The 25,756-nt window shown below is 38.8% G+C and overlaps 2 long non-coding RNA genes across 8 annotated transcripts in view; one reads left to right on the top strand and one right to left on the bottom strand.

Moving 5' to 3' along the window:
* The window catches only part of LOC147364805 (uncharacterized), a 131,121-nt gene extending 106,004 nt beyond the window's left edge, over positions 1–25,117 (top strand). For both annotated transcript variants that reach the window (XR_015135018.1, XR_015135009.1), the window contains one exon: positions 24,651–25,117. This is a non-coding gene — a long non-coding RNA (uncharacterized LOC147364805). The remainder of the gene's footprint in view (positions 1–24,650) is intronic.
* Positions 9,764–25,756, bottom strand: part of LOC147364803 (uncharacterized) — a 120,839-nt gene continuing 104,846 nt past the window's right edge. For 2 of the 6 annotated variants that reach the window (XR_015134998.1, XR_015134997.1), the window contains one exon: positions 17,414–20,382. This is a non-coding gene — a long non-coding RNA (uncharacterized LOC147364803). Of the gene's footprint in view, positions 9,938–14,730; positions 14,942–17,413; positions 20,383–22,214; positions 23,607–25,756 lie in introns of those variants that run through there. The other 4 variants (XR_015135003.1, XR_015135008.1, XR_015134996.1 and 1 more) reach the window with 4 other exon arrangements.

Below are 25,756 nucleotides of genomic sequence, written 5' to 3'. Positions count from 1 at the left end.
CTTTCTGCCATAAGGGTGGTGTCCTCTGCATATCTGAGGTTATTGATATTTCTCCCAGCAATCTTGATTCCAGCTGTGCTTCCTCCAGCCCAGCGTTTCTCATGATGTATTCTGCGTGTAAGTTAAATAAGCAGAGTGACAATATACATCCTTGACGTACTCCTTTTCCTATTTGGAACCAGTCTGTTGTTCCATGTCCAGTTCTAACTGTTGCTTCCTGACCTGCATACAGGTTTCTCAAGAGGTAGGTCATGTGTTCTGGTATTCCCATCTCTTTCAGAATTTTCCAGTTCATTGTGATCCACACAGTCAAAGGCTTTGGCATAGTCAATAAAGCAGAAATAGATGTTTTTCTGGAACTCTCTTGCTTTTTCAGTGATCCAGTGGATGTTGGCAGTTTGATCTCTGGTTCCTCTGCCTTTTCTAAAACCAGCTTGAACATCTGGAAGTTCACGGTTCATGTATTGCTGAAGCCTGGCTTGGAGAATTTTGAGCATTACTCTACTAGCGTGTGAGATGAGTGCAATTGTGCGATAGTTTGAGCATTCTTTGTCATTGTCTTTCTTTGGGATTGGAATGAAAACTGACCTTTTCCTGTCCTGTGGCCACTGCTGAGTTTTCCCAATTTATTGACATATTGAGTGCAGCACTTTCATAGCATCATCTTTTAGGATTTGAAATAGCTCAACTGGATGAAGTTGACTTAGAGGCTTATGCAGGCTTACTGGTGAGAGAAACTGGTGTCTGTCCACTGGTGGGAAGACCTGGATCTTGTCCCTCTTGTCAGCAATGGCATGTCAAGGAGTATGCTTAGAGCTAGCTGTGGGATCAGGAGGACTTTGGGCAGCCTCTCTGCTAATGGGTGGGGCTGTATTTCCACCCTGTTGGTTGTTTTGCCTGAGGCATCTCAGCACTGGAGCCTGCAGGCTGTTAGGTGGGGCTAGGTCTCAGTGCCAAAATGGTGGCCTCCAGAAGAGCTCACAGTGATGAATATTCACTGGGTCCTCTGTCAGCAGTGTCCTTGCCCCCATTGTGAGCCATGGCTGGCCTTTGCCTCCCCTGGAGACTCTCCAAGACCCACAGGTGGTCTAGCTCATGCTCCTAGAGTCAGTGCTTTGCTCTGGGTTCCAGTACACATAAAACCTTTGTGAGCCCTCTAAGAATGGGGTCTCTCTTTCCCCTGTGCTGTGCTTAGTCACTCAGTTGTGTCTGACTCTTTGTCACTCTGTGACCTATAGGCCACCAGGCTCCTCTGTCCATGCGGATTCTCCAGGCAAGAATACTGGAATGGGTTGCCATGCCCTCCTCCAGCGAATCTTCCCAACCCAGGAATCAAGCCCAGGTCTCCCTCATTGCAGGAGGATTCTTTATTGTCTGAGCCACTAGGGAAGCCCATCCTTACCTGTACTTCAGTGCAAGTCTGGTCTCCAGTTTCATGTTACAAAACCTATCACCTAAGGACACTTTACATTTGAGGGAAGAAACACCCTTGCATGCAGTTCTTAGATGAGCTCCCCATAATTCTGCTTTCTAGGAAGGAAGCTGCTTTAGTTAAGACAACATATCCAACAACACTTGTCTGTTAAATCTCAAGTTTTTTGAGCATGGGTCACCATGTTCGGTGTGAAGTGTCATGGAAGTGAATTCATTCTAGAACCATTTTTAAATAGAGATCCCATATAGCACTATTATTACAGCAAGTGTTTTTTTAACAAACAAAAAAGTTCCAAAGTGCTGCAGTTTGAACACCACTGTTATACATTTTTACTCTCTGGAGACTCCATCCTGCAGGAGCCCCAAGCAGGGCTGTCCCCATGTAGGTGTGACACTTGGGATGGGCTGCTCCGTGGGCTTCGCAACTCTGACCTCCCACACACCATCAGCATTTTTCCACTCAGAGAACACATGGGACCCTGAAAAGCCTGAGGTGCCCTGAAGCTGCGTCACAGCCTGGTCCACATGAAATGGCTGTGGGGTGGTCACTGGAGACTCCATGATGCCCTCCATGGATACAGCCCAAGGGGTCTTTGAAGGCCTTAGGAAAGGTCTCTTTCCTCTAATTTTATAGAATTCCTGCAGAAGGAAATGGCAACCCACTCCAGTGTTCTTGCCTGGAGAATCCCAGGGACAGGGGAGCCTGGTGGGCTGCCGTCTATGGGGTCACACAGAGTTGGACACGACTGAAGCGACTTAGCAGCAGCAGCAGCAGCCTTCAAAGCCAAGTTCTCTGGGGGCTCCTCCTAATGTCAGACTGCCAGGCTAGAGAGACTGACATGGAGCTCTGAACCCTCACTGCTGTGGGAGAACCCCTGTGACAGAATTATTTTCCAGTTTGTGGGTCACCCACACCATGGGTATGGGAGTTGATTATATCACAAAAATGCCTCTCCTAGTGTCTCACTACTGCTGCTACTTTAGATATAGGATATAGTTTTTGGTAGGTTCAAAATTTTTTGTCAATTATTCAGAGCTGTGATTTTGGTGTTTTCATGACAGGAGGTTACTTCAAGTTCCCCTTATCTGCCATTCTGTCTCCACCCTCCATCAGTTATATTCCTTTATGTGGCTAGATTCATTCTCCACTCTTCACCAATCTGCTCTGTCCTAGGGTCCACAAATTGAAGCCATAGGTTCCTACAACAAAGGTCCTCCGCAACATGGCATCAACCATAAGCAGCCTTATTTCCCACAATGCTTCAAACATGGTCTGTATTACAATAGGGCCATGCCTTTATGCCTTTTATTCTCTGTGTACATAATGCCTGCCTTAGCTGCATCTACCTGCTAAAATTAATTGCATTTCAAAGTTTACCTCAATCACTACCTTTTTCATGAAGTCTTCTATCTCATTACCCCAGTGCAATTTTTCCTTCCTACATTCTCTTTGAGAATTAGTATGGTAAGTCATAAAAATATGATTTCTGGAATCACATAGAACTTAATTGAAACATGGCTCTATCATTTATAAGCTGTATGACTATGTTAAATGCTATGCTGGCCAAAGCACAGGGTACCCAGGAGGAGTACATATCCTTGGGAGCAGACAAAGGTCAAGGATGGCTTCCTTGAGAAAATGACATTTAAGCTGATAATTATAGATCAAATGGAACTGTCAAGCAAAGAAGAGAGAGGTGGAGGGAATATTCATCTGTAAGTTGACATCTAATAAATGTTTAAGGTGTGATTACTATGTAAAAAGAAAGCAAGTGAATACAGTGACCTAGTATGGGATATAGACATATCCAAGAAACCATACAAGCTTTTAAGAAGATTTGGTATGATATAGGAGGAAAGCATGTACATAATTTTCTGAGGCACCAGGAGGCATGTGATAAATACCATACAAGTGGTTAAGACAGTATACTTAAGAATTTAAAACAGGAGGCCTCATTGTATCTGGGGCAACTAAGAAAATCATGGTAAAAGTGGTAGCATTTGAGCTGGCTTTTAGAATAACTGAGTTGTGTAGTATTTTAAGAAGATTAATTAGATTATTGAGAAGGTGAATAGAACAGAAAAAAAAATAGGAAATTTTTGTGATACTAAAGAGATTTTAAAACTGAGCTTATCTGAATCCCTACAACAAGAAGTTAGAAGGACACAAATACCATGTAGAATGTGGGGTGTTAGGAACATCCTCATGGAGCTAAAAGAAAAGAAAATTAACATGCTGATTTTTCTTCTACTTTCAACTCATGCACCACTCCACATGGTATCCTCTGCTCTGCTTTGTGCCCTAGTTGTCTGACCTCTACAGAAGTGTCAGTCACTTGGGCTCCCTTGCACTTTGATTTCCGGCTGAGTTCAACCAATGGTAAATAACAGCAGGGGGATAACATGTTTGGGATATTTCTCCTTGCTCTCTGCCCACTTTGGCATCACTACTCTACAAACAGTTACCTCCCTCTATGACTCCAGCTCTATGAGCTCAGTTCAGTTTAGTCACTCAGTCGTGTCTGACTCTTTGCGATCCCATGAACCGCAGCACGTCAGCACTCCCTGTCCATTACCAACTCCCGGAGTCTACCCAAACCCATGTTGATAGAGTCAGTGATGCCATCCAACCATCTCATCCTCTGTCATTCCCTTCTCCTCCTGCCCTCAATCTTTCCCAGCATCAGGGTCTTTTCCAATGAGTCAGCTCTTTGCATCAGGTGGCCAAAGTATTGGAGTTTCAGCTTCAACATTAGTCCTTCCAATGAACACCCAGGACTGATCTCTTTTAGGATAGACTGGTTGGATCTCCTTGCAGTCCAAGGGACTCAAGAGTCTTCTCCAACACCACAGTTCAAAAGCATCAATTCTTCAGTGCTCAGCTTTCTTTATAGTCCAGCTCTCACATGCATACATGACCAATGGAAAAACCATAGCCTTGACTAGACAGACCTTTATTGACAAAGTAATGTCTCTGCTTTTTAATATGCTGTTTAGGTTGGTCATAACTTTCCTGCCAAGGAGTAAGTGTCTTTTAATTTCATGGCTGCAATCACCATCTGCAGTGATTTTGGAGCCCAGAAAAATAGTCAGCCACTGTTTCCCCATCTATTTGCCATGAAGTGATGGGACCAGATGCCTTGATCTTCGTTTTCTGAATGTTGAGCTTTAAGCCAACTTTTTCACTCTCCTCTTTCACTTTCATCAAGAGGCTCTTTAGTTCCTCTTCACTTTCTGCCATAAGGGTGTCATCTGCATATCTGAGGTTATTGATATCTCTCCCAGCAATCTTGATTCCAGACTTGGTTCCTATTTGGAACCAGTCTGTTGTTCCATGACCAGTTCTAACTGTTGTTTCCTGACCTGCATATAGGTTTCTCAAGAGGCAGGTCAGGTGGTCTGGTATTCCCATCGCTTTCAGAATTTTCCACAGTTTATTGTGATCCACACAGTCAAAGGCTTTGGCATAGTCAATAAAGCAGAAATAGATGTTTTTCTGGAACTCTCTTGCTTTTTTGATGATCCAGCAGATGTTGGCAATTTAATCTCTGGCTCCTCTGCCTTTTCTAAAACCAGCTTGAACATCTGGAAGTTCACGGTTCATGTATTGCTAAAGCCTTGCTTGGAGAATTTTGAGCATTACTCTACTAGCGTGTGAGATGAGTGCAATTGTGCGATAGTTTGAGCATTCTTTAGTATTGTCTTTTTTTGAGATTGGAATGAAAACTGACCTTTTCTTGTCCTGTGGCCACTGCTGAGTTTTACAAATCTGTTGGCATATTGAGTGCAGCACTTTCACAGCATCATCTTTCAGGATTTGAAATAGCTCAACTGGAATTCCATCACCACCACTAGCTTTGTTCATAGTGATGCTTCCGAAGGCCCACTTGACTTCACATTCCAGGATGTCTGGCTCTAGGTGAGTGATCACACCATCATGACTATCTGGGTCGTGAAGATCTTTTTTGTACAGTTCTTCTGTGTATTCTTGCCACTTCATCTTAATATCTTTTGCTTCTGTTAGGTCCCTACCATTTCTGTCCGTTATTGAGCCCATCTCTGCATGAAATGTTCCCTTGGTATCTCTAATTTTCTTGAAGAGATCTCTAGTCTTTCCCATTCTATTGTTTTTCTCTATATCTTTGCACTGATAACTGAGGAGGGCTTTCTTATCTCTCCTTGCTATTCTTTGGAACTCTGCATTCAAATGGGTATATCTTTCCTTTTCTCCTTTGCTTTTCACTTCCCTTCTTTTCAAAGCTATTTGTAAGGCCTCCTCAGACAGCCATTTTGCTTTTTTTGCATTTCTTTTTCTTGAAGATGGTCTTTATTCCTGTCTCCTGCACAGTGTCACAAACCTCCATTCATAGTTCATCAAGCACTCTGTCTATCAGATCTAGTCCCTTAAATCTATTTCTCACTTCCACTGCATAGTCATAAGGGATATAATTTAGGTCATACGTGAATGGTCTAGTGGTTTTCTCCACTTTCTTCAATTTCAATCTAATTTGGCAATAAGGAGTTCATGATCTGAGCCACAGTCAGCTCCTGGTCTTCTTTTCGCTGACTGTATAGAGCTTCTCCATCTTTGGCTGCAAATAATATAATCAATCTGATTTCAGTATAGACCATCTGGTGATGTCCATGTGTAGAGTCTTCTCTTGTGTTGTTGGAAGAGGGTGTTTGCTATGACCAGTGCATTCTCTTGGCAGAACTGTATTAGCCTTTGCCCTGCTTCATTCTGTACTTCAAGGCCAAATTTGCCTGTTACTCCAGGTGTTTCTTGACTTCCTACTTTTGCCTTCCAGTCCTATGAGCTCAGTGAAGCTGTTTTCTCACTTGCTCCTTAAGCAGTAGGGGTGTTAATTGTTTCTTCTGTTGCTAATTTCTGGGTTCCTCACCATTCTTCATTTTTTTCTTTTGGCCATGCCCATGCCTCTATAAGGTTGCCTTTCATGAGTGTCTTCATTTGAATGATCTGGGGAAAATTCTGTTTTGTATGGATAACCAGACTTACCCAATGAAACACCAATGGGTAAATAAGAGGTTTATAGAAAATAAACCAAATTAAAGAAAGCTGAGTGCTGAAGAATTGATGCTTTTGAACTGTGGTGTTGGAGAAGACTCTTGAGAGTCCCTTGGACTGTAAGGAGATCCAACCAGTCCATTCTGAAGGAGATTAGTCCTGGGTGTTCATTGGAAGGACTGATGTTGAAGCTGAAACTCCAATACTTTGGCCACCTGATATGAAGAGCTGACTCATTTGAAAAGACCCTGATTTGGGGAAAGATTGAGGGCAGGAGGAGAAGGGGACAACAGAGGATGAGATGATTGGATGGCATCACCGACTCAATGGACATGGTTTTGCGTGGACTCCGGGAGTTGGCCTAGTGTGCTGTGGTTCATGGGGTCGCAAAGAGTCAGATACAACTGAACAACTGAACTGTATTTTACTGTATTATCTCATACGTGTTTATTTACTGTACACATACCAATACTTTTTGAGGACAAAAACGTTTTGTGGTCATCTTTACTCCTATTTTTAAGTGTGAGGACTACACCTGGGATTGGAGGTGACTTGGTATATGAACAAGGGTGGGAAAATAAGAGAGGATAGGCATCAAAGCAAACTTGTGCCTACTTCATATTGTTCTTCAGTGCCATTTTTTACCTTGAGTTTGAGTTGTTGATTTTAGAAAAGACTGAGGGAGAGAATCAGGAAAACCTGGCTGGAGTGCAGGACTAGTGACTGCCTGATACTCCATGGATTCTGTACTATGTAATGCACTAAGCCGATGATTCTCTTTGATGGAGCAACACACACTTCCTTACTTGTTTGCTTTGTGTAATTTTTAGGACTCATATCTTTTGTGAAAAAAATAAGTCGTTTAGCATTAAATAGGAGAAGGCAATGGCAACCCACTCCAGTACTCTTGCCTAGCAAATCCCATGGATGGAGGAGCCTGGTAGGCTGCAGTCCATGGGGTCGCTAGGAGTCGGACACGACTGGGCAACTTCACTTTCACTTTTCACTTTCATGCATAGGAGAAGGAAATGGCAACCCACTGCAGTGTTCTTGCCTGGAGAATCCCAGGGATAGGGGAGCCTGGTGGGCTGCGGTCTATGGGGTCGCACAGAGTCGGACACGACTGAAGCGACTTAGCAGCAGCAGCAGCAGCAGCATTAAATAAGAACTCAGAAGTTCCATTAGTTTTTCAAGAGACCTATTTTAGCTTGTTATATAACCCTGTCAGACTTTCCTGCTTATGGCAGTTTGAGGACCTGGTGGCATTTTTTGGTCCCTTTTTACATTTTATCTACATCTTACACTCTGTAGCAACTTTCTGAACCTGGGAAACTTCTTTAATAATTCAGACTGATTAGCAAAGGCCTAGCATCCTGGTTCCTGTCCTGTCACCGAGAGAGGTCACTTCAGACACCTGGGAAGCCTGGAAACTCATGATGGAAGTAATGAGGCCCCCAAGAAACCCTGGAAAGAGGCTACAGCCTCTGGCACTTTGGAGTAAGGGGTAAATTCGTGCTCAAGGCTTCTTCGATGCACACGTGCAGCTCTGAGGGCATCTCAGGTTCCCAGAAACCTCCTGAGTTATCTCTGGTCTCAGACTGTAGCCTGGGAGCAATAGTTGTCCTTAAGTGACTGAATAAGAGTGTGTTCTCTCTCATGTCTCCTCTGCTGCAAACCAGGAGTGGGCAGGCCATCCTTCCTTCAGTCTCTCTAGTGGCTCTAGTCTGTGCCTTTCTTTCTGTATGATCAGTCTGGATTTGATCAAGTCTGAAAACCCTACATAATGTATGCCAAGCACATTCGTATTCATTTGCATGTAAATCATCACAGATGATGCTTTATAAAGATTTCTAAGATGCCTCTTAATAAGCGTTTTCAAACCTCTTTTATTTTTCTGTAAGCACTCTCTTTAATCTCAAGCTCTGGAAGGTTTGAATTTGGTTTGAAATGGCAAGCCCAGGAATTTTGAGTAGGTTCTGACAGTCCCGAGTTCTCCAAGTCCCACTTTTCGTCTGTCAGAGATTGACTCAGAATCCCTCGGCCAGACGGATGCAGAGTCCCAGCTGTCAACTCACGTCTCCCACTGGTACTTTATACTCATTGGCTTTAAAAACAGAAGTGTTTTCTTGTTTTAAATGTTCGTTTACAAACCATTTCTCCTCTCTTGAGTCTCTGCAATGTTCCCGCTGAGGCCTCTATGCTCCCAGGGGAATTTCCCCTGGTTTCGGGATAAATAAGGGGGGTGGAAGAACAACCCGCTTCTGATAAGCTGTCTCCGCTGACAAGCCCTTCCCCTCAGACCCATCCATTTAGATCAATGAACATTTCACAGGCTTAACCAGTTACCTTCAACAGAAGACAAGGGCATTATGTAACCACACATACAAAGGTATGCAACATTAAAAAATGCTTCCCACAAATTTTAAGTAGGAAAAAACGTGAGTTTCCTATCTTATGCAATTCCATAGGAATACCCTTATCTCATTCAATTCTTCTTTAAACCAGTCATTCACTTTGTTACTGTTTCCTTACAATTAAAAAATAATAATTCCACTAACCAACTCGTTTGAGCCTTATCCTCATTTGTCCTGTATAGTTTTCTATACGCATATATTCTATATTCATAAACACAAATCAAATATGCAACTGGAAATTTTCTCATTAGAAACATTTTAGGATGTTGTGTGAGTATTTATCTGAATTCAAACATATATGAAACTTGAGTTTTTGTAGGGTCACTGTTACAGTGGTTGTCTGTTATATTTGTGGTCCACAAATATATGCTGAATGAATGAATGAATGCAATGATTGAAACATATTTATGAAACACTTTATGATATTTTTAAAGTACAGTTTAAATGCTAGTAGAAATATGTTCTGTTTAGGTCTCTGAACTGGCTAGAACACAAGTAATAATGATTATATCAGTAAAAATAATTTAAATTATTAATCATTAATAATTATTATGTAGCTAATACTTTATGGCCCACAAAATTCTTACATATACAGTTTTATATAGTTTCATTTTTCATCTTGAGGTAGTGGTTCAATTTTTTGCAAGCTATATTTGTCTTCATGTTAAAAGGTATCCAGTTATCTTTTACTACCATTTCCAAGATGTAATTGTGGAATTATTGTTCCTTAAACCTACTTCCAAAATATCAAAGAAAGCTGATTGAGTTCACTAATTTACTGCACTTTCTTATATATGATAAAATACATGTAGAATATCCCCTTTCTCTTTCAACCCTAGTATATTGGTTCAAATACAGATCAGAATGCTGTAATAAAGAGACTCAGCAGTTGAGTGGAACAAACGAATTAGAAATCTATTGCTCTTTTGCGTTACAACTCAGAGCTAAACAGTCCGGAGCTGGAAGCTTCCCTTTCTCCACAGGAAATGTAGTGCTCAGGCTGCTGGATTCACCCTGTCATCCTCAGCTGACCCAAGGCAGCTTATCCTGCTCTTGCTATCTCCTAGTCAGGAGAAAGAAAGAATGCATTAGGGCAGTGTTTAAGGTCGAAACCTCAAAAGACCGTTTCTTGACAAACCTACTACAAGCACATAGTCATTAAGTTACATGTTACCTTAAGGCAGACTTGGAAATATGGTGTCTAGCTGACTTGCTACACGCCATGCTGAGACCCAGGGATGATGGGGAGGTTCTATAACTAAAATGAAAAGGGGCAAATGGACACTGGAAGAAAATTAGTAGTGTCTGTCACAATTTGGCCCAACTATCAGTGTATTTGGGGTATGTTTTCTTGTTTGGGAGTCAGGATGAGCAGGGGAGGAATCTGGAGAAAAACAAACAAACAAACAAATCCTAAGAGGAAACCAAAGGTAAGAACTTTGTCCCATAGTGTTCCTTCCATTGTTGAAGAAGAGGAGCAGGGCTGAGGATTGCATGGGGAAGGCCATTTGCACATATATCTGAGTCCTCGGGAAAGAGACAGCTAAAAAGTTTTTAACAAGAAATAACACTTTTCACCCAAAGTCAGTTCAGAAAGAGCAATGCAGAGTTAGTTGGAGGCAACCTTCCAGGGTCTCGAGATGAGGCACTATTGAGAGGTAGTTCCAATGGTAACACCTGCCTCAGTGGTACTGCGGCAGCATAAACGGCTTCAGGACTAGATTGCTGGGCTGGAGTTGGCATTAGCAGTCATGGGGCAGGGGCCACCTGGAGGTCCTGCCTCAGGAGAAGAAAGTAGTAGAGGAAACGACTAGGCACTGTAAATGTTAGTCGCTCAGTCATATCCATCTCTTTGCGACCTCATGGACTGTAGCCTGCCAGGCAAGAATACTGGAGTGAGTTGCCATTCCCTTCTCCAGGGGATCTTCCTGACCCAGGAATTGATCTGGTCTCAGCTCTAATTCCCAGAACCACCATGTTGGAAGATGGTTGTTGATTAGAAGGAATCCCTGGGAGAGAAAGTCGACTCTCAGCTATGAATAACAGTAAAAAGTTACTGTGATGTCATTGGAAAAGTCCTGTTTGTTTGTTTTTATTTACTATAAAAACAGTAAGACAAATTTACACCTCTGTCTACCTCCCTGCAGCAATGTTGACATATAATATAGTTTCTGCTTATCTTATGCCTAGGTGTTTAGTTTCACAAATTCAACAGTCTATAGTAATTGGGTACCGAAAAGTTAAAAGAATAGCATTTACTCATGACTATTTTCATTATTTAATGGACAATGTACAAAATAACCCAAAGGGTAAATGCATTCCTCAAATATATTAACCAGCAGTTTTTCTCTAAATTACAAATATAGGACTCAAAACCATCCCCTTTCTAAAATTGTTAAAAAAGCCAAACAAGAGCTACTTCCCCTCTTCATATATTTATAAAATGTCAATTTCTGTCTCTCGGTCCACAGTAACCCTATCTTCAAAGTGACAAGAGAGGCGTCTTTATGTAAATGCTTTGAACTATATGTAGTGCAGACTTCCACATAAGAGTCAAGTTAAAATTCATTCCACGTGTTCTAAAAGTACAGTACTCTAACAGATGAGTTTGGGTGGAAGCAAAATGGTTCAGCACATTTGATTTTCCACTGACTTGATATTTATGTTGTGTATTCAGTTGTTTTAAAGCATGACTAAAGAGTGTGAAAACACTATAGGAATCCATGGGTCCAGAAGAATTCTCTGCTTGGCTGAATTCCCTCAGCTACATCTATATGAATTTTCTAGACCTATTATTTTTTTTTCTCCAAGCCTTTTGAGTGTTTTGGGATTGCAGTGATTGAGGAAAGTGCTCATTGTAAATGACAATTTTCTATTTAAAAACCTTTCAGCAAAAAAGCTTCTTTCTTTTATACAGGTACAGGCTTCCCCAAAAATTTCAAGAGAAAGAAATGAAAAGGAAAATGATTTTTCCATAGGGCAGAAAGATGGCTCAAGGATATATTAGTTGACTTTTATATTTTTATTTCTCTCCTTAAAGCCAAGGAAGATTTCTAAATCTTGACAGTACACAGGGAGGGGGCCAGAGTTGGGGAAAGTAAGCTTGGGCAGTGTGGAATAGATTGTTAGAACTAATTGGCTTTATTTAGGATCAAACTCTGAGCAAAAATGCTGCAGGAGGCTCAAGTCTTATTGCCATTATTTTTACTTAGTATTGGCTTTACCAACTTCCCTGGTGGCCCAGAAGGTTAAGAGTTTGCCTGCAATGTGGGAGACCCAGGTTTGATCTCTGGGTCAGGAAGATCCCCTAGAGAAGGAAATGGCAACCCACTCCAGTGTTGTTTCCTGGAAAATCCCAGGGACCGAGGAGCCTTGCCCTTAGAATATTTAGCATCTTTCACTTGCTGTGATTCTTCCCAGCAAACATTGAACATTGCTGATCATGTGGTCAGCCTTGGATAAGACTAAGTATTAGATTTTCACTCTCCTCTCCCCTTCACCTCCCGCTAACACTCTGATGTTCTCACATTATAATTTCAAGATTTCTCCCTTTTCCCTTTTTGATGCTGGCAAAACCTGCTTTTCACTTGTATTAAAACTGTCAAAACTGCCCAAAGGGAAGAAGTATATGTTTTCCCACTGGTACTGAAAAGAGTGAAGAAGCATATTTTGGCAGTTTCAGTGTAGGTGTGAAATTTTCACACAGCTCTTCTAGGGAGGTACACAAGTCTGGCCCTGTTGGAGCATCTGATATTTCATGGATGGCAGTTTCTTTGAAAGGTATGGCCTAGGGCTAAATTAAAAGATGAGGATTTAGACTAGAAATGATAGCGTTCCGTTGAAACAATTGTCATTTACGTGAAAGATGCTGTTGCATATTTAGAAAACAAACGGTGTCCCTTTAAATTTTCCCGATGGCAAGTTTCATTGTAAAATAAAGATCTGGAGTTCTGCATCAAAAATGTAGTTTAACCCATAGAACCCATACCATGATGATGCAAAATATATTAGATTGTGAGGTATTGATTTTACATGAAAGCATATCAGTTAGTGAAATGCAGAAACCAATAAAGCATCACCATGGCTGGGTAGGAGAGCTCTAGATACAATTTATTTTTACACTTAAACCAATTATTGGCTTTGCTTCATTTTTTTAAAATGTGACATATTTTCTTAGGTTTCTAAATAAATTCAATCAAATCAATTACATCAACTTTATATCCCATATTAAGCAACAGTCTTATATTAGAGTTGACACATTTTGATTAGTACTGTAAAAGTACCAAAACTGGGCTAAATTCTCTGAATTTTTTCCCAAGGATTTGGTTGCCTGAACAAGAATATAAATATTGATTTTTATTTTACACACAATTTACAGATTGGCCCATTGCTGATTTTACCTCACAATTGAACAATAGAAATTTATTGAAATGTTTACTGCCCATCCTGATTTCAACACAGTTTTAGAATATTAGGTTAACAATCAAATTCATAGAAAAGTGAGCTGTAACTTTTAAATCAAATAGGATATATGTAACCAATCCTCTATACTTATACACAAGGGTATCTCAATACAATTGAATCCTATTTTAATATATTTAGTATACCTAAAAATTCATGATACATATAAGAACTAGCTATTTCTATTCCTAACAGAAAATATCTAAGAAATACTTTAGATTCAATCTCTTTTCAGTTCTTACATATTAGGTGATGTTGAATCTTCTCAAATTTATTTATATATATCCATAACTTTTTTTTTATTATAGAATCAATTTTTAAGATATGAGAAATCTCTAATGGAGCAATCTCTCAATATAACACTCAGCCTTTGCAGAGTTTTTTTTTTTTTTTTTTTTTAAGGAAAAACAGGTATATTTTATAACCACTCAAATTTTAGAAGTGGGTTCTTATGGGAAAATGAAATTCCCTATGATTTTTTAAGTTAATTCTGTCTCTGGAGCCATAGAGAATGAATCCAGTCCGTATGATTATAATGCAGGTATTTATTGATGTCTAACATTCTTTCCCTTGACTTTCTTTAGGCTTAAAGCCCTAGGTTTCTTTAGGCTATTGACCTCAAGTTTGTAATGTCTTATGGGACATTCATTAACTTTCTTCTCACAATTTTGAGTTCATTTCAGTCTTCATGTTTCCACCCCAGTGATTTCTCTCTCTTACCAATGTTTCTGTTATCAGATGCTGTTTCCTCAAGAAATTTAAGCCATTTATTCAGATCAAGAAACCAGATAAAACTCTGGTCCAGAATTCTGACAGTTCCCTGAACCACTATTTGGGTTCTCAGAACACTGTAGATTCTCTTGTCACTGTGCATCTCAGCATTCACCTAATGCAGCCATCAAACCTACAACTTAAAGACAAGGCAGGGAATTTCTCAAATGCTCCAAATACCTGCACATCACTACAGATTATGACTGCTTGAATTTAGGGAACGTTTTTTTTTTTGGCTGGGGAAACATTCCAATGGGATAGATTAATCTATGTAAACCACATAGCTCAGCTGAAACTGCTGTTCAGCATTCTAAATTGCCAGCTCCATCTCCTTTCTGCACAAAAATGCACATTTCTTCCTATAATAAAGATATTTTATAATAGCAATAAGGCAACTCCAGGGTGTGTGGTTATCACGAGATAATCATACCCTAGAGGGATTACAGACACTTGGCTGTGCCTCATGACACCCCATGTGTGTGTTTATCTCATGATAACCACACTCGCTTTTGTATCTTATTGCCTAATTATCCATTTCTAATGCAAAATACTAATTTTTTGTCTGAAACAATGTGTGCAAGGATGTATCGCTAACAAGCACATGAAGATATTGACAAACAATGCTGCTGTTACTCAATATTCACTTCTCATAAGAAAACTGATATACAAGAACATTCTGAGAGTGAGAGAACATTCCAATCCATTTTTGAATGAGCTGCTGCTTAAAAGGACTATGTAGAGGCTTCTGTTTTATCCATTAATACCATAAGATGAATTACACATTATTTTTCATCTTTTAGACTTGAAAACTAGAGAATAAGCAGGAATTTCAACCCTGAAAAAGTAAAAAGACACTAAGTTAATTTACTTCCAAAAAATTAGTGGCAGAGATTGATTTTGACTTATTGAGTTATCTAATTAAATTCCTTATGCTGCCTAGTCATTCCTTCACATATATTTCAAATGTCAACCTTTCAAATTGAAAAATATATGTTAAATTTTATACTTTACAGTAGTATGATTCATACAAGTCTATCAATCTTGAATCCTTTTAACTAACTTTTATAAAGTGAAATTATTGCCTATGTGATTATCTCCATTCTGCATAGTAATATTTATTATTTTTACATTATATTATTATGTAACAATTAAAGCCAATAGTGGTTACATGTACAGGTTTCCTATGAATCTGATGTCAGGAATGAACATTTTCAAATTGTATTTTCTAAAGTTTTATTTATAGATCTTTGACTATATTTGAGACCCCACAAAGATCATTAAGGACTCTTGTATTTCAGTACTTGAGTTAAATCCAAACTATTCTGAGTAAAATAAAGTCTCATTTTTGAGGACTTTTACAGAGGAAGTAATGGTATATTCTTAAAAGTTTATTTCATTTGTGTGTGTGTGAATTCATGTGGGCTTCCCTGGTAGCTCAGACAGTAAAAGAACCAGCAATGCAGGAGAACTTCATTCGATCTCTGGGTCAGGAAGATCTCCTGGAGAAGAGAGTGGCTACCCACTCCAGTATTCTTGCCTGGAGAATCCCATGGACAGAAGAGTCTGGTGCACTACAGTCCACTGGGTCACAGAAAGTCAGACATGACTGACTGACTAACACTTTCACTTTCACATATACATACTACCTGTATTTTTAATAAATATTCTTTCAGTACTTGTTTTCACAGAACATGACCATTGTTCTCAAAGCCACTCATATTTTCTTACAAACTCGGTTTCTTCTTCCTGATTTCTTAGTTCATAAATATCACTGGGTCAAATTTGCCTAAGTTTAATAAACCTGTTTTTTTTTTAATGTTTTGAACTCTCTGGTTCTGGGCTGTGAGACAAGCTGTTGCTCTGTCCCTGGAGTCCTGTTCCAAGGGCACATACTTGAACTTTGATTACTTTGATTTTAGGGATGGATTACCCATCTGCATTTACTAACAAAGACTGCACTAGATCTCAATTCATAAAAAACAGGTAAATACAGCTACAATGATTAGTTACTTGAAGGCAACATTAGATTGATTGTAAGGACTACAGGGTGAAAAGATACTTTAGAAGTTACTACTCTGTTAATAGATGAAAAATACAATGTTTACTTAACTCTCAATTATTCACTGGTACATAATTAACAGGAAACACTTATTGTTTTAGACACAGGAATATTTTTTAGAACTGAAGGGCATCTTCAGTTCAGTTCAGGCATCTTAGAGCACATCTAGTCCAATCACCGTTATATATAGTCAAGAAAATTTGACATTATCTATTCTATTTACTTGCTTTTTACTAAGAGCCAGAGAGGGAGATCTTTTAACTCAATATACATAATTACGTACACCAGAAATTGTGTGAGCCTGAAATTAAGCACACTTATCTAAAGCAAACCTTTTTTTAGATTACTAGTTCTGTTTCTTATTCTATCTTTCCTTGGCATGCAACTGGGGAACCATAAAGAGTTGAGTATTCTGAATAGGTGAAAATATAGGACAACATTCCAGGCTTTTGAATGACCTATATTTTCATTTCATTTTGTGAGTAAAAATTGCCAACATGTAGTTGGAGAAGATTCTTAGAGTTACTAGGTATTAGCCAGGGCTTCACTATTAGACACTAACTGCACTCTGGATACACTAGCACAATTCCGCTTTAATGAATTGCCAAAATCATGTGTAAGAAACCAAACCTTTCCTGGAAACCAATAAACACATAAAAAGAACAGTGATCTGAAAGTGAAATAAGACTAGCAAGATAAAAGCAATAAGAAAGTAAATTCTACCTGTGGGGTACATGCTAATATTAGTACTGGGATAAGAAAGGGAACTATGCCTTAGGTCCATGAAATAATACAAATAAAATTTTTAAAAAAGTAAGTGCAAAAGACTATCTACAAAGAAATGCTTCTTTGAAGAAAACCTAATGTAAAATTGATTTTAAAAATAGAAAAATGGAGATGATGCATAAATAGTAATAAAATGGAAAATATTAAATTTAATAGATTAAATGGAACTGAGAACTGTGAATTTCTTAATAACAATAAATTTGAAAATTAGAAAAGTGACACATTTCTAGAAAAATCTAACTTATTACAAATGACTTGAAAAGACATTGAAAAACTACATATTCTATGTTCATTAAAAGATTTGAAAACCAGAACCAGATGATTTTCCTGGATAATTCTACCATTCAAGGAACATACCATTTCAATCTTATATAAATTTTTTCAGAGGACATAAAAATAAAAGGTACTATAAATCATAATATAAGACTAGTATAATTCTGAAATAAAAAAGGGAGTTCAAAGTAGGAAAATCACAAGCCCGTTTCATTCATGGATTTATATGAAAATTTCCACAAAAACATAAAAAAAGGTGTGATTACATTTATTACAGGAATTTCAGTGTGATTTAATGCTATTAAATTTACAACTATAACTTACCATATAGGCAGATTAAAGGAAAAAGGTTATTTTATATTGGGGTGTATTTGATTTACAATGTTGTTAGTTTTAGGTGTATAGAAAAGTCATTTAGTTATACATATTGTTGCTGTTGTTTAGTTGCTAAGTCTTGTCTGACTCTTTTGTGACCCCACGCACTGTAGCCCACCGGGCTCCTCTGTCCATGGATTTCCCAGGCAAGAATATTGGAGTGGGATGCCATTTCCTTCTCCAAAGTATACACATACATAAATCTATTCTTTTTCAGATAAGTTATTATAGAACATTAAATAGAGCTCACTGTGCTATACAGTAGGTCCATGTTGATTATCAATTTTACATATTTAGAAGAGTGTATATATTAATCTCAATCTCTTAATTTATCCCCTCATCACTACCCTTTGGTAACCATAAGTTAACCATAAGTTTGTTTTCCAAGAGTGTGAATCTGTTTTGTAAATAAGTTCATTTGTATCTTTTTTTAGATTCCACATATACATGATATCATATAATTGTCTCTATCTTACTATGATAATCTCTTGATCCATCCATTTTGATGCAAGTGGTATATATGTATCCCATCTTTATCCATTCATTCATCCATAGATATTTAGGCAGCTCAGAATAACTGAGGCAGCCAGGTGTACAGAAAAGTGATTTAGTTGTACATATTGTAAATAGTGCTTCAGTGAAAATTGGGGAGCATGCATCTTTTCAAATAATGGTTGTCTCCAGATATATGCCAAGGAGTGGGACTGCTGGATCATATTTTTAATTTTTTAAGGAATCTCCATACTGTTCTCCACAGTGGATGTGCCAATTTACATTCCCACCAACAGTGTAGGAGGGTTCCATTTGATCCACATTCTCTCTAGCATTTACAGTGTTCACGTTTTGATGGCCATTCTGACCAGTGAGGTGATACCTCACTGTAGTTTTTATTTGCATTTTCTAATAATTAGCAATGTTGAATGTATTTTTATGTGCTTTCTGGCCATCTGAATTCTATAGATAGAGGAACCTGGTGGGCTACAGTCCATGGGGTCACAAAGAATCGGACAGAACTGAAGCGACTTAGTAAGCACAGCATGCCTTATTGGGGGAAATGTCTATTTAGGTCTTCTGCCCATTTTTTAATTGGGCTTTTATTTTGATATTGAGCTGCCTGAGCTGTTTACGTAGTTTGGAGATTAATCCTTTGTCAGTTGCTTTATTTGCATTTTCTTCCATTCTGTGGGATGTCTTTTCATTTTGTTTATTTCCTTTGCTGTGCAAAGCTTTTAAGTTTAGTTAGGTCCCATCTGTTTATTTTTGTTTATATTTTCATTGTTCTAGGAAGTGGAACCAAAAAGATATGGCCAACATTTATGTCAGAGAGTTCTGCCTGTTTTCCTCCATCTTATAATATCCAGTCTTACATTTTGGACTTTAATACATTTTGAGTTAATTTTTGCATACAGTATTAGAGAATGTTCTAATTTCATTCTTTTACATGTAGCTGTCCAGTTTTCCCAGCACCATTTACTGAAGACATTGTCTTTTCTCCATCATATATTCTTGCCGCCTTTGTCATAAATTGACCATAGGTGTATGGGTTTATTTCTAGGCTTTCTATATAGTTTCATTGACCTATATTTCTGTTTTGTGCCAGTAACTGTAATGCTTTGATTACTGTGTCTTTTTTCTTTGTTCTGTGGCAATGATGTCTACCATTCTGTTTTCAGCTTACTTATTTGTTCTTCTGCCTCAGTTATTCTGCTATTGGTTCCTTCTAGTTTATTTTTCATTTCAGTTATTGTACAGTTCATCTCTGTTCTTTAAATCTTCTCTTTTTAAATATTTCTTGTATCTTCTTGGTCTTTATCTTCATTGTTTTTCTGAATTAGCTCATCCTTAGTATCATTTGTGTGAATTATTTTTCAGGTAGATTGCCTGTCTCCATCCACTTCACTCAGTTGTTCTTCTGGGGTTTTATGTTGTTCCTTCATCTGGAACACACTTCACTGCCAACTCATTTTTTCTAACTTTCTGTGTCTGTGGCCCTGAATAGGCTCAAGATTATCGTTCTTCTTGCTTCTTGTGCCTGCCCCCTGGTGGTCAGGACTGTGTTTAGAGATGGCTGTGGGCTCAGAAGTACTTGCAGCAGTCTGTCTGCTTGCTGGTGGGGGGCGGGTGTTCCCACCCTGTTGGTTGTTTTGCCTGAGGTTTCACAGCACTAGAACATTTGGGCTGTTGGCTGGGGCCAGGTGTTGGTGCAATGTGAAAATGGCAGTTTTCAGGACGGCTCACACTAATGAGAACTTCCCAGAACCTCTACCTCCAGTGTACTTGTCCCTGCAGTGAGCCACAGCCACCCTCACCTCCCCAGGACAACCTCCAAGACCAGAAGGTAGGTTTTTCCCAGGTTCGCATGAAGTAGCTGCTTCAGATCTTATACTCACCATCCAAGAGTGGCATTTCTGTTTCCCCCAGTCCTGAGGAGTTACTGAGATCAAGCTCCAGTGGCCTTCAAAGTCAAATGCTCTGGAGGCCCCTCTCCCTGATGCCAAACCCACACACTGGGGGATCCTGACATAGGGCTCAGAGCTCTCACTCCTGTAGGAGAACCTCTGTGATAAAATTACTTTCCAGTTTGTGAGACACCCATTTGGTATCTATGGGATTTGACTGTATCGTAAATGTGTCCTTTCTACCATCTTGTGGCTTGTCTTTGGAAGTATTGTCTTTCAGTAGGTTTTCTGTCAATAGTTGCTCAGTTGTTCAGTTAATTGTGATTTTGCATGAGAGGATGAACTCAAGTCCTTCTACTTTGCCATCTTGTCTGGGGATTGATTCTGAAAAAATGATTTTATTAGTTGGTAAAATGAAGCTTATGAAAATCAATATTAATATTTTAATAAAATCTTTTAGCAAACTAGGCAAATAATACCTTAATGGTGAAACATAATCGTAACTTACTATGAGGATGGATAAACACTAACATTGATTTTTACGAACATTGTCCTAGAGTTTCTGGCCCACATAATAAGAGGTGGAAAAAAATTACAAGGTTTGGAAAAGAAGAAACAGAACAGTCAATAAACATCTGATTTAAAAGTTTCTCAATATAGACAACTATAGAGGATGTACAAAACAAAACAATTTTTGGAAGATTAGATGGATTAGTAAGGTTGCTAGATAAGATTATATAAAAACTCAGTAAGTTTGTACACAGTAGCAAAAAGTAGAATAGTTACAAAGTACAACAAAAAACAGATGGTAACTAGAAGTCTTAAAAATGGATGACTTTTATGAAAAATACACACAGATAGAAAATCTCAATAATAAAGGGTACTGGTGGGAATGTAAATAAGATACAGCCGCTATGGAGAACAGTATGGAAATGCCTTAGAAAACTAGGAATAGAACTAGCATATGACCCAACAATCCCACTACTGGGCATAAACCCTGAGAAAATCATAATTGAAAGAGATATATGTGCCCCAGTGTTCATTGCAGCATTTTTTACAACATCTAGGGCACAGAAGGGAGAAGGCAATGGCACCCCACTCCAGTACTCTTGCCTGGAAAATCCCATGGACAGAGGAGCCTGGTAGGCTGCAGTCCATGGGGTCGCTGAGAGTTGGACATGACTGAGCGACTTCACTTTCATGCATTGGAGAAGGAAATGGCAACCCACTCCAGTGTTCTTGCCTGGAGAATCCCAGGGACGGGGGAGCCTGGTGGGCTGCCATCTATGGGGTCGCACAGAGTCGGACGCGACTGAAGTGACTTAGCATAGCATAGGGCACAGAAGCAACCTAGATGTTCATTGACAAATGAAGGGATACAGAAATTGTGGTATATATGTGCAATGGGATATTACTCAACTATAAAAAGAGTCTGTCCTAATAAGGTGGATGAACCTAGAGCCTATTATACAAAGTGGAGCAAGTCAGAAAGAGACACATATTGTTATTAATGCATGTGTATGGAATCTAGAAAGATGGTACTGATGAACCTACATGCAGGGCAGCAATGGAGATGCAGACATAGAGAACAGACTAATGGACACAGTGCGGGAAGAAGTGGGTGGGAAAAAGTGAGATAGTAACATGGAAACACACATTACCATATGTAAAGTAGATAGCAAGTGGGAATTCGCTGTGTGCCACAGGGAGCTCAACCCAACTCTGGAGGGGAGGGGATGGGAAAGGGGTCTAGGAAGGAGAGGACATATATATATATCTGTGGCCGATTCATGTTTACGTATGGCAGAGGCCAGCACAATATTGTAAAGCAATTATCCTCCAAGGGAAAAAAAAAATAAGAGAAGCAGAGGAATCAGTGATCAAATTGCCATCATTCTCCAGATCATAGAGAAAGCAAGAGAATTCCAGAAAAACATCTACTTCTGCTTCATTGATTAAACAAAAGCCAAAAAAAATAGTAAAGGCGAGTACCATATTCATGGTTTATAAAAACTCAAAATTACTAAAAAGTATATGATTTTGATCATAATCCCAACAGATATTTTTTAATAGGATAGTGACAAACAGATACTAAAATATGCAGGAAAGGACTAAGACTGAAGAAAGGGAAACTCCTCCTGAAGAAATGATGAGAGCTGACTCTGCCTGACACCATAAAGCTCTGGCAATTAGGGCAGTATGGTACTAGTGCAGGAATAGATAAATGTGAGAGAAGAACAACCATAAACAGATATATGCATCTGTGGAAACATGATGTACCACAAAGGTGATTTTACAGATCATGGGGAAATGAGCAACTCTATTAAATGGTGCTGTGACAATTGTTAATCCATAGAGAAATAGCAGCATATAGGCTTACACAGTAAAATATAAGAAAAGAAGCTCCAAGTAGATTAGAATTAAATGTTCAATTCAAAACTTTATAGTTTTAGAATAAACTTGAGGAAATATCTTTAAAGAGTCAGAATTACAAAAGTTTTCTCTTCAGAAAAATACACACAGATGCTAACTAAAAAATCTTGATAAATATACTTTGATTTTAAATTTGCTTATTAAAATACAAACATGAAAAGATAAACCACAAACTGGGAGAATACGTAATCAAGGATTCATATCAGTATATCACAAAATCTACTACAAATAAAATATCCCAATAGAATAATGCTGGTAAAATTCACTAAAATGTTAAATTTCAGAAGGGAAATTAGTTTTAAGAGGAAAATGAAGTTTGGGGTCCTGCTGAGTTTCAAGGTTATAAGTAGACATTATGAATCAGTCTGACCAATAGACCACAAATTGTGGAGATGAAGGTTGCAGCAGGGGACATTTGCTAAGCTTTCTAACCTGGGGATGGGAGAGGGTCAGGGAGCTGAACAGTTTCTAAATCAGTCTCCTTGTTTTGGCCTTGTCTTGTATCTTGGCTCACAACTCTGTTGCCTCCACCTACTCCCAAACTCCTACACACCCAACCCCATTTTGCAGCATGAATTGACTTGCTTCTCACTGACCTTGTCTTTCCTCCTCCCTAGTGGATAATAAGAGTTCAACTTTATAATGTTTTGCTTTGTCAAATGCTATCTTTTTCTCTCCCATTAGCTGGAAATAATTTTTATCCTTTGTTGTTGATTTGGTAAAGGGTTAAGATAAATTCATGTCTAATAGGCCATAATTTCCTTGAAACCCTCTACTTGAAAGTTATATCTGAATTACCACTAGCCCTATCAGCTGAGGTCTTTAGGCTCTCTGGGCCCCAATTTTGTGCTATTACTGCCAACAGTGGTCTCTGTGTGCAAATTTTGGCTCTAGCACTTACTAGTTATTTTAGGCAAGATAAGCTATTTAATTTCTTAGCTGACATGCTCTTATCCACTAAATGAGGCTCTTGCTGTATAACCCACAAGAACATTTTAAGAACAAATAACATAAGTAAAATTACTGAGCTCTGTAGCATATGTGTATTATCTTCCCATTTCCACCAGGTAGAGTAGTAGTAGCACCTACAGCGTGACGACACCTTGACATTAATCGGCTATATGATTTTCCTGAATTTTCTGGGCTGCTTTCAATTAGAGATTGAATGTCCTTCCCTAAGGGACACAAGATAGAGAATTTGGAACACTGAGATACTTTCCTCTTGAGATTATGAATCCACCTTTCTTTTTTCTTTGAGGATTATCAACAGCGGCTTTTAACATAACTGAGAAAAGCTTAAATCAAATGAAACTGATCATCTATTTTTTTGAACCCCTCTTTGGGACTGCCATACAATATCTACTGAATTTGGCACTGTGGCCTGGATGACCAACAGTTTGGTGATCTGATCTCTGTCTCATTTCCAATATGCTAAATGTTATATTTTCAATCCCAATGCACTGCTTTAGTTCCTTTATAGGGAAAAAGAAGGGGCGAGATTGGTCCAGCCATGAATGAATATGAAATCTTGGGAGGCTGGACTCATAGTGAGAAAATAATGCTGGCATTAATCCACTTAGAATTGCACAGTGCTCCACCCACCCCAATGTGGATTGGTTTAACACCCTTTGTTGGTGTTATTTGGCCATTCCCTTCAAATGCTAATGACCAGCTAGTTTAACATCCTTTATTGGTGTTATTCGGACAGTCCCTTCAACTGTGAATGAATAGCTTGCTTTGTTTCCATAGACAGGGAAGCCAAATAACTTCAGGGCCTAGAAGCAAATTATTTTTCTGGTATAGACTGACCCTGAATGATGAATTGGGCTCTATGGTGGCTGTTTCACTGAAGACTGGGATTTCCCTACCCATCGCAAACCAGGCCAAAAGGAGCTAAACCATTTTCTCCTCATTATCACCTCATTAAGCTCCCCAAGCCAGTGCAGGGTTGGGGTAGAGGCCTGCTACAGGTAGCTTAATGAGTTTCTTATTTATAGGCCCCTGTGCTGTTATGCAAAAGCCTGTTATTCCCAGGCGTAGAGTATGGCGCTTTCTAAAGGGAGTTGAGAAATGCAATTATCAAGCATGTTAGTATGGGCCTCACACCACTTCTTGGCCACTTCATCAACAGTAAGTAAATATATTTGATCTGTAAAATTTGATATTGTGCTGTGGTGTTTACCCCAATTTTCTTGTCTTTTTTTCTTCTATCAACACAGAACAGATGCTGCCCCAGATGTGGAAGATGCAGATGTTTGCCAGTTTCAGAATAACTCCAGACTCCTCAGTTTGAGGAGAAATGTTGTCTCCCTCCCAAAAACGTTTAAATTTTTTTCTCCTGCCTTATATATGACTTGAAAGTCACATTTAATTAAGTGAAAAGCAGTTGCATTTTTAGTTACCACAGAAAGACAAAAAAAGTCTTGCATAATTAATATGCAAATATACAAATCAATGCTCCATATTTTGAGTCTTCAAAAAAAATCAATTTACTAAACATTCAGGCATTGGACATTTACTTAGCGCTATGGCCTGCTGCGATTCATGGGGTCGCAAAGAGTCGGACATGACTGAACGACTGATCTGATCTGATCTGATGTCTGGTATTGAGCAAGATACTGACAGGATGTAAAAAGTTAAAACACAAGTCATTGTCACAGATTAAAGAAATGTATCATCCGAAGAAGTCCTAGCAGTTGTAACTTAAATGTATATAGAGATATATGTTTATTCAGGTATATTCATATAAATGTGTATGTATATATATTTATCCACAAAAATATTAAAGGAAGCAGAAATTAATTTTAAAGGAAAATAAAACTTGACCAATAGAAAATAGGTCAAACAACAGGTATGGCATCTGTTGTCATATAAAAATATAGACCTCTGATGTCAGAGCAAATGCCACATGCTGCTGCTGCTGCTAAGTCGCTTCAGTCGTGTCCGACTCTGTGCAACCCCATAGACGGCAGCCACCAGGCTCCTCCATCCATGGGATTCTCCAGGCAAGAACACTGGAGTGGGGTGCCATTGCCTTCTCCGAAATGCCACATAAATGGACCCAATTAAAAGGGGGGAGAATCTGGCTGTATTCAAACTATTATAAACAGTTAGTTAAGCAGACACAAATAGTTCAAATATATGAATGCCTGTTATGGATAATATGAAGTATACAGAAATGCATACTATAAACCCTCTCCTCATCTTGTCTATGACTAAGCAGGGGTAAGGTAGGTACATAAAAGCAAATAACACTGTACAGAAAATAGCTCATTAGAGAAGTTAAAGAAAATGCTAAAATAAGTGCCAGGAGAAATTCTTCCAA

Source organism: Bos grunniens, chromosome 10 (assembly GCF_055505025.1).
Source record: "Bos grunniens cultivar Pamir isolate PY7600 chromosome 10, Bosgru_T2T1.0, whole genome shotgun sequence".
Classification (NCBI taxonomy): Eukaryota; Metazoa; Chordata; class Mammalia; order Artiodactyla; family Bovidae; genus Bos; species Bos grunniens.
The sequence above is the reverse complement of the archived record's forward strand: the minus strand, read 5'-3'. Positions and strand labels throughout refer to the sequence as shown.